We start from the raw sequence: 8,595 nt of genomic DNA on the forward strand, positions 1-8,595 counted from the left end.
TTTTCAGGACTTTTAATTTTGGAGCTTTAATCTTCTTTACTAAGGAATCAATATTCACTTCAATACGCTAGTGTGTTATAGATCACTAGATACATAGATTAATAAAATCTACTAAAATAGAAAACATTACTTAAAAGAAAAATTTCCATTTATGATAGCCATGGAAACTATTTTAACAATCTTCCTTTTCTATGATACCAGTGCCATTAGATAGGTGTTAAGAAATTATTGTTTTCTGAAGAAGGTACACAGTATATAGTACAAAACAGGTGCAAATTTCAAACCTAGAAGTAGATTCCCTATTTTAATCAGTGTTCAGATCTGATTACTATTTTACAACTATGCAAAGCCCATAATTTTTACTGTGGCTTTCTTTGATTAATGTCTTACTAGTCTTTTTTTAAAGTAGGAGCTAATACTCAGGTTCTGATCCATCTCCTATTAAACTCATTGGAATGACTCCTGCTGACATTAACCGGAGTTGGTTAGGCCCTCAATTTGCAGTATGAGCATATTTTTCCTCATCCTTAAGTGATTGCTTCCATTATATAGCACTTCATATTGTATGCATATTTATATATCACTCATATAATGACAGTTCAGTATGGGTTTCTTCACATGTATAAGGAGGAACCTGTAGCTGATCCATTAGTCTAATTGTGAAACATGGGTATACTTTGCTCCAAAGAAAAACTACCTCTCGGGCCAAACATCTGACCCCATAAAGCTCTCTACCAGTACCAGCAAAAATACTGGCATTTCATAAAAAAACAGTACAATGCTGTTGGTTTTAAGATTCGTTTCCTCATCAGCAAGGGGAGGAACATAAGAACGGCCACACTGGGTCAGACCAAAGGTCCATCTAGCCCAGTATCCTGTCTACCGACAGTGACCAATGCTAGGTGCCCCAGAGGGAGTGAACCTAACAGGTAATGATCAAGTGATCTTTCTCCTGCCATCCATCTCCACCCTCTGACAGACAGAGGCTAGGGACACCATTCCTTACCCATCGTGGCTAATAGCCATTAATGGACTTAACCTCCATGAATGTATCCAGTTCTCTTTTAAACGCTGTTATAGTCAAGAAAGACAAATAAATGAAATCCCAGTTCCCACAAAGGGCTTCCAGTACTGGAATTTTAACTAGAAATGCCGTATATTGGGCACAATAGCAATCGACACACTACGCATCTCTCTGCACAGTTAAAGGAGGGCATTGCTTGGCTTCAGTTGCCTCAGCTGTAACCTACCTTGCTGGGAAGGAGAAGCTGAACTCCAGCGGCTGCCCAATTCCCGTCGCTCTCAATCGTATTTGAATGGCACAAGCTATTGCACGGGTTTTCAAGCTGGAAAAGAAACAGGGGAGTCAGGTCTCTGGCAGAGGAGGGCAGAGAGGAGTGCTGCTGCTGCTGGACCAAGCTCCGGGACTAGGGAGCGGCGGGAAGCCTGCTAGCAGCATGCCCTTAGCAACGGCACGGATACGTTACACTCCTCCCTCGCTCCGGTTCCAGGAAACCTAGCGCCGTAAGCACCTTGCTCTATGCCCTCAGTGCCCCTTCCTGGCATCGCCCAGCCCCGCCGCCGCTGCAGCTCGGGCTCCTCCCGTCCTCCTGGCCCCGGGGAGGGCACGTAGCCCCGCCCCAGCGCTTCTGCAGCGGCTCTGCCTGGCCCCCTCTCGCAGCCTGAGCCGTGCGGAGAAGGGCAGGAGAAGGGTCGCGCACCTGCGGCAGGTGAGGGATGCTGCTGCTGCTGCGGTGCCTCTCGGGTCGGTACCGGCTGGGGGCTCTGGTCTCCCTGCGTCCCCGTCCCCGCTGCCTTCTCCGCCTGCTGCTGGGCTGGGCTGACTGTTCCCACCGCCACCGTGCTGCTGCCGTGGGACAATGCACAGAGGCGCGGCGGTGTCTGGGGAGAGGCGGGGCACTTCCTGGCCCTGCAGGTCGGGATGAGTTGTCTGTTTCTCCAGCCCAGGCTGAGCAATGCTGGAAAAGCCGAGCCGGAGACGTGTGACTGTGTGTGTGTGTGGGGGGGGGGCGGGGGGGGGTTCAGCCTGTGGTTTCCCAGCATGTGTCTGTGACGTATGTGTATGCAACAAAGGCAGTGTGTGAGTGTGTGTGTACAGCAGGATAGTTGGCACCTTAAAGACTAACAGATTTATTTGGGCATAAGCTTTCGTGAGTAAAAACCTCACTTTACTCACGAAAGCTTATGCCCAAATAAATCTGTTAGTCTTTAAGGTGCCACCAGACTCCTTGTTGTTTTTGTAGATACAGACTAACAGGGCTACCCCCTGATACTTGAGCAGGATAGTTGTGTGTTTCATTCTGTGTGCATGCTGTAACAGTCTGTAACAAGATGTTTGTGCAATTAACTGTGGGTAACGGCAATGTATGTGTGTGTGTGTCTGTATGGTCTAGGGAGTGTTAATTACGTGTGTGATAAGATGGGTATATAGTCAATTTATTGTGTATCAGGAAGTATGTGTGTTTACAAGTGTGTATAATTGTGTGTTTAAAACTGTACATACCCCAATACACACACAATCACACAAGTGTAACAAATTGTGTGTATTTGGCCTTGTGTATATTAGGACGTGTTTAACTGTGAGGGGAACTGGATGTATGTGACTGTGTGCGCACAATGTGATGCGTGTTTACTTTTGTTTCAGACAAGGTGGGGGAGGTAATATATTTTATTGGACCAACTTCTGTTATTCTGTTGTTGAGCCAGTAAAAGATATTACAGCCCCCAGCGTATCTCTCTAATATGCTGGGACAGACATGTCTAAAACATAAAATGATGCAGTGTTGTTGAACAAGATGTGTAGATGTGTGTGTACTATTCAAATGTGCACAGTATGTGTATACAGTAGTACAAATTCAGGTCCCTTTGAAGTCAATGGGAGATTTGCCATGTAACCAATATTTTTCAATGGGATCAGGCTCTGAGCCAGCATGTATGTGTATGGAGTGAACGTAAGCATACATGTCAATTTCTTTCTAGAGTTTGCATATAATGTATAAACTAGATTTGATGGCATATGTACCACCATGTGTCTAAACAATTTGACCTGATCCACAAAGGGACTTAGTCATTGCAACACTGAACATAATGGCACCTTTTAGACACCTAAAAAAATCACAAAAAACAACACTGCAATACACAGAACCTGAGTTAGGTGCCCAGGTTCCCTATGCAATAAATGGGGAGAGATAGGAAAGCAATCCACAAAAGCTAGCATGCTTAGAGGGAAGCTGCTTAATCTAGCCAATCCCTCCCTGCTTTGGCAAAAAAGCGGAAATGTTATTAATAGGAAACAAAGGAGGTGAACCAAGATAATTTAAAACATTAGCAATCTTAATCCATATTGACCCAAGTATGGCAGGAGAATGAGTTGTTTAAAAGACACATATATCAGATTTGGAAATAATTGGAGGGGGCGGGAATCAGTTTTTCCCTTTAAAATGGTGAATTGTTTAATTTCCAAGCAATGCTGTGTTGCATATCACCACAGAATCAGATTTTCAACTCTCGGGAATATGTTTAGATAAGCATTGAGGCACTCCCCATGGTGATGAGCACCATAAAAATATCTATAAATAGGTTGCATCTATAAACTGGATGTCAGATTTGATATTTGGGAAAATGGAACAATGAGGAGTGCAGTTGAGCCTCTCTACAAATAAGATTTTTGTAGGATTGATTTTATTTAATTGAATGGTTCGTGCTCACTTACCATTGGCATTGCTCCAGAATCATTTCCTTTAATACTTGTGTTCTTGCAGACAGGAAGATCAGGATTTCCCTAAACATACTTCTCTTATTGATTGGCACAGCAGGAAAGTGGGTGAGAAGAAAAAATTCCGATCGCTCCTGCTGTCTCCACGTTTTGCTTCCTTCCTAGACTTTGTCTTATTAAGAACTGAGTCAGTCACAGACATGCCTAAGATCTAGGGTGACCAGATGTCCCGATTTTATAGGGACCGTTCTGATTTTGGGGGCTTTTTCTTATATAGGCACCTAATACCCCTCACACCATGTCCTGATTTTTAACACTTGCCCTCTGGTCACCCTGCTAAGATCACTGCAGGGTATGTCTACACTGCACCTGAGAGCGAGCCTCTCCCCCGCCCCCATGTAGACTGACTTATAATTAATGGAGATATCCCATCTCCTAGAACTGGAAGGGACCTTGAAAGGTCATCGAGTCCAGCCCCCTGCCTTCAATAGCAGGACCAAGTACTGATTTTGCCCCAGATCCTCAAGTGGCCCCCTCAAGGATTGAACTCACAACCCTGGGTTTAGCAGGCCAATGCTCAAACCACTGAGCTATCCCTCCCCCCTTGCACTAGTGGGGCTTGGCTTGAGCTAGCCCATTCAAAATAGCAGTATGGACTTTGGGGCTTGGGCTCTCAAGCCTACAGGGAACAAGCTGCAACTGGAGTCACAACATCCACTCAGATATTCAGGGGTGGCACCAGCCTCTTCCCGGTGGGGGGGGGGGGCTGAGATGGGCTTCCCCCACCATGAGACTTCACCCCCTCCATGGCCCCACCCCCTTCATGGCCCTTCCCCCTGCCCAGGTCAGAGGCTGGAAGCTGAAGTGAGGCAGTGCAGAGTGCTGGCTGCTCACAGCTGAAAAGACCTGCCTGGGTAGAGGGACCCAGGTTCAGGGCCAGCAGAGCCCTTGGGAATCAGCGACCATGGGGAGAGGGCCCAGTAGCCTGGGCCAGAGTGGGTCAGTCCACGCCACTGTGGGGAGTCCTGGACCCTGGACGATGCACCCTGGCAGGCGGGGACACAGACTGAGGGCTGCTCTCAGGGACCCCAGCCTCCCGCCCGGGTGTACTTCTCCGTTGCTGCTGGAGGTCTGCGCCCAGCCAGCAGCTGCCACTCTCTCTGCTCTGCCTTCAGAGTTGGGCAGCTGCAGAACAGCAGCTGCTACAGGGTGGCTATGGAGGGGCTAATGAAAATTTTGGGGTGACTATTGCTCTCAGTAGCCTCCCTCAGTGCTGCCCTGCTGGTATTTTTAGCATGCTGACTTAAGCACTGCTAGCACAAGTCTATCTACTTGGGCTGGGAGGCATGCTCCAAGTTGCGGTGTAGACATAGGCTAAAGGAAATTGACCACCACTATTGGGCTTCTTCATAAATATCACAACTCAGGACAAAGGAATCAGGCATCCCACGGCCTCCCTCAGGGAAGACATACTGAAGATGTGGGAGCTTCTTAGCTTCCTTAAATGCCCCCTCGGAGTTGTAGCTGAGACGCAAGCTACTGCCAAGCAGTCTCTTACTGAAGTTAATTCCTTTGGTAAACCCCATATGACCCATGTGAATAGAGCATCCAGTGTCCAGAACTAACAGAACTGTATATTGGTGGGCAGTTTCACCAGCCAGAGAAGGGATGCAAATACCATGCCCAAGTCTTTTTAAAGCCTTTGCCCTAGGGCATGATTTATTGTTTGAAACAAAGGACTTAAACTGCACCATAATAAAACAACACAATTAAGGGATTGTCTTCACTGCAAAGTTAACTTGAGTGTTGCCCCTAATTTGAGTCCCATCCACACACACAGACAAACTCTGAACTGGAGGATGTTTAATCTAAAGCTCAAGTTATCACAGCTCATCAGTGGCTAACATGACCACTCTGCAATGTGGACACAAGCTAACTTCACTCTAGTGCCTCTAGGCCTCCAATCCCTTCCTACAATTCCTACCATCTGCCCAGAAAGGACAGACATTCTCCCACAATTCCCTGGGAAAGAATTCATAAAGTGGCTCTGCTTACTGCAATGCAAAGATCCATGGGACAAATCCCCAGAAACACTAGCAGCACACACAAGGGGGTGCAGCACCAGTGTGGACACAACAGCTTGTGTATTATTTTGCAATGTAGCTATTCTCACTTGAGCCAGGCAAATGGAGCATAGGTTCTTCAGTTAACTGCAACAAAGAGAAACTCTGACAAATGCTGACTATATGCCCCAGAGGCACAGCCTCCCTCCACCTGCCAAAAAAAAAAAAAAAAAAAAGAACACTCCCTTCTGCTTAGCTTTCTTTTTCTTATATACCCCACCCAGCTACATGATAGGCTGGGATCTTGTAAACCTTTGAAGGCTGCTGCTTCACTTTGTCACAAGGACAAAGGAATTCTTGGGCACATAAAGAGGTCAAATAGCTCTCCAGGCTACTTTCTACTGGAAACTAATGAAAGGTTAGAAAAATATGCACTTGTAGAACCAAATGGAGGAATATATTCAATTTACAACTCTTTCTTTACCTAAAGATGTGAGCTTAAAAAGTAAATTAGAAAGTATTCTTAAATATTATCATTTGAAAGATCTAGCTAAAAAAATATCCTTAAAGCTCATTTATTCTTCAACTACAATACTGCCTGCTATTCTGTTATGTATTTAGTATTCTGTATAATATCAGGTTGTGACTCAATGTAAGCCCTTTGGGGCTGGGAACCAGTTACTTGATTGCCACAGCTCACCAACTGAACAAGTCTGTGTACACCAGTAGTGCAATAAGAATATGTATTTTGGTAGAAATTAAACAGTTAACTGTAATATGCATATTATACTTACAATCTAGGTATTAAAAGGGTGTTACATTCTTAAAATAAATACTAATTATACAACAGTATTTTGCAGAAAAAAATAGCTGCTGCATTACCTGGAGAAGGAACAGGGGTTTTCTTTGAGGTGTTGGAAGAAAATGTAGGGTACTGAAAACAAATATATCTTATTCAGTCATCCAGTGTAAAATAGTGAGGATGTGGATTCAGGAGATTTCCTACAGACTTTCTGTGTGACCTAAGCACTTAGACCCATATCTAAGACCCAAATTGCAAAGGAGTATAAGCTAAAAAAAATCAAATCAGTAATGTGATTGCTATTGAGAAAATACACAGTATATCTAAAGTAAAAGCAATGTAAGAATCATCGGGATACCATAGACAGAAGTGAAAAATTGTAAAAGACACAAAAATAAACAAGAAAAAAGTTCCCAAGTATTTAAAGAACAAGAGGTCAGTGAGAGAGACTTCAGGCCCCTTGTGACACTATTGGGAGAACATGACAGATGTTGCTGAGAAGCTAAATGTTTTCTTTACCTCAATAAGGAAAATGATAAAAATGTGCTAGGAGTGGAGATATATATATTTCCCAGGGGCAGGAAGTTTGGGGCCCAATCCTGCACTCTTCACTGAGGAAAAGCTCTCATTGACTGTAAGGAATGCAGGACAGGGACCTAAAAATGACCTGTGAGTTTAACAAAAGGTAAAAAACAGATTAGAACAAAGGTTTTCCAAACTGTGATCTAAGAAACATTAATTGGAGAAGATTCTACCATGAGGCACCTCTAGGTGGTGCAAAATCTTAAGTGTGAATATGCAGAACCACTTGAATTAACAACGAATACTTTTTTGATGGACAAGCATAATAAATAATGCCTCTCCCAGACTCTCATAAGTGGTTACTTTGGTGAGAATAACTTACCAACTTTAACTCTGTGTATGTGTGAATGCTGTATACTACACATACAAAAAAAAAAAGAAATCATGTCATGAACTCCTTAAAGGCAGCCACTTCTGGGGTTGACTACTGTACCACTATATAACCATTTCACCCTTTAAGACATGAAGGGTCAGGTTTTCAAAAGTGTTCACCTTTGACTTCGGTATCTACATGAAGTGGCCAGATGTTCAAAAGTGCTCAACAGCAAGGAGCTTCAACAGGAGTTGCTGAGGGCTGAGAACTTTTGAAAATCTGCCCAAAAGTAAATAAGACTCATGTTGTCAAATGAATTTGTAGAGTAGCCTAAGGCTGACCTCACTTTGTGCACTTTGTAAGTGTCCTCAAATGGGCCAACTTGATGAGATAATTGATTAAGCACCAGGTGATTAACCAAAGTAACAAGGGGATTTAGCTCATCAGCTGAGGACAGGTAAAAAAAGAGACAGGACAAGGTGCGGAGAGAAGTCTAGAAGGAAGGTTCAGAAAAGCCCTGGATCTCAGGCTACCTCTACACTACAACAGTTGGGCCAGGTCTACACTACCACTTACTTCATTATAACTTATGTTGCTCAGGGATTTGAATAAGCGAGAGCTCTTCCGTCAGCTTAATTACTCCACCTCCCACAAGAAGCTCTCATGCCGACATAGCAGAGTCCACTAGGTTGGTATAATTTATGTTGCTCAGGGATGTGAAGGACAAGCACTTAGGTAGCAAATTGTAAATAAAGCATATGAACCTATGCAGGAGTGTGTAAGGACTGTTTCCAGCAAGGCATCCAGAGTGAGGGAACCTTGCCTGTGACAAGTGAATGTAAGTAAAATAATTACAAAAAATTCAATTAGTCCAAAATCCTCTGACTTGTTTCATTACAATATTTTGATTAGATCTCCATGGGACAGTCTGAAATGAATGTTTCTGCACTAGCCCTTCATTGTACAAGGTCACAAGAAGGATAATTTCAGTTCAAGGATCTCAAAATGTTTTACAAAGATGAAAATTCTCAAAATTACTGTGTGACGCTGTACTAAAGGCAGTTAATATTGTAACCCCAGTGCTATTCAGACTGTGGTC

General features: G+C 43.9%; 2 protein-coding genes across 4 annotated transcripts in view; one reads left to right on the forward strand and one right to left on the reverse strand.

The window, feature by feature from the left end:
- The window catches only part of UPP1 (uridine phosphorylase 1), a 28,744-nt gene extending 26,803 nt beyond the window's left edge, over positions 1-1,941 (reverse strand). Inside the window, exons 1-2 of one of the 3 annotated variants that reach the window (XM_054019443.1) lie at positions 1,722-1,941; positions 1,251-1,346 (exon numbers count right to left, since the gene is read on the reverse strand). The gene's annotated coding sequence lies outside the window, so the exon portion shown is untranslated. Of the gene's footprint in view, positions 1-1,250; positions 1,495-1,532; positions 1,591-1,721 lie in introns of those variants that run through there. The other 2 variants (XM_054019444.1, XM_054019442.1) reach the window with 2 other exon arrangements.
- SUN3 (Sad1 and UNC84 domain containing 3) overlaps positions 1,668-8,595 on the forward strand; it is a 56,035-nt gene continuing 49,107 nt past the window's right edge. The window contains exon 1 of the mRNA XM_054019445.1: positions 1,668-1,730. The gene's annotated coding sequence lies outside the window, so the exon portion shown is untranslated. The remainder of the gene's footprint in view (positions 1,731-8,595) is intronic.

Source organism: Malaclemys terrapin, chromosome 2 (genome assembly GCF_027887155.1).
Source record: "Malaclemys terrapin pileata isolate rMalTer1 chromosome 2, rMalTer1.hap1, whole genome shotgun sequence".
Lineage (NCBI taxonomy): Eukaryota > Metazoa > Chordata > Testudines > Emydidae > Malaclemys > Malaclemys terrapin.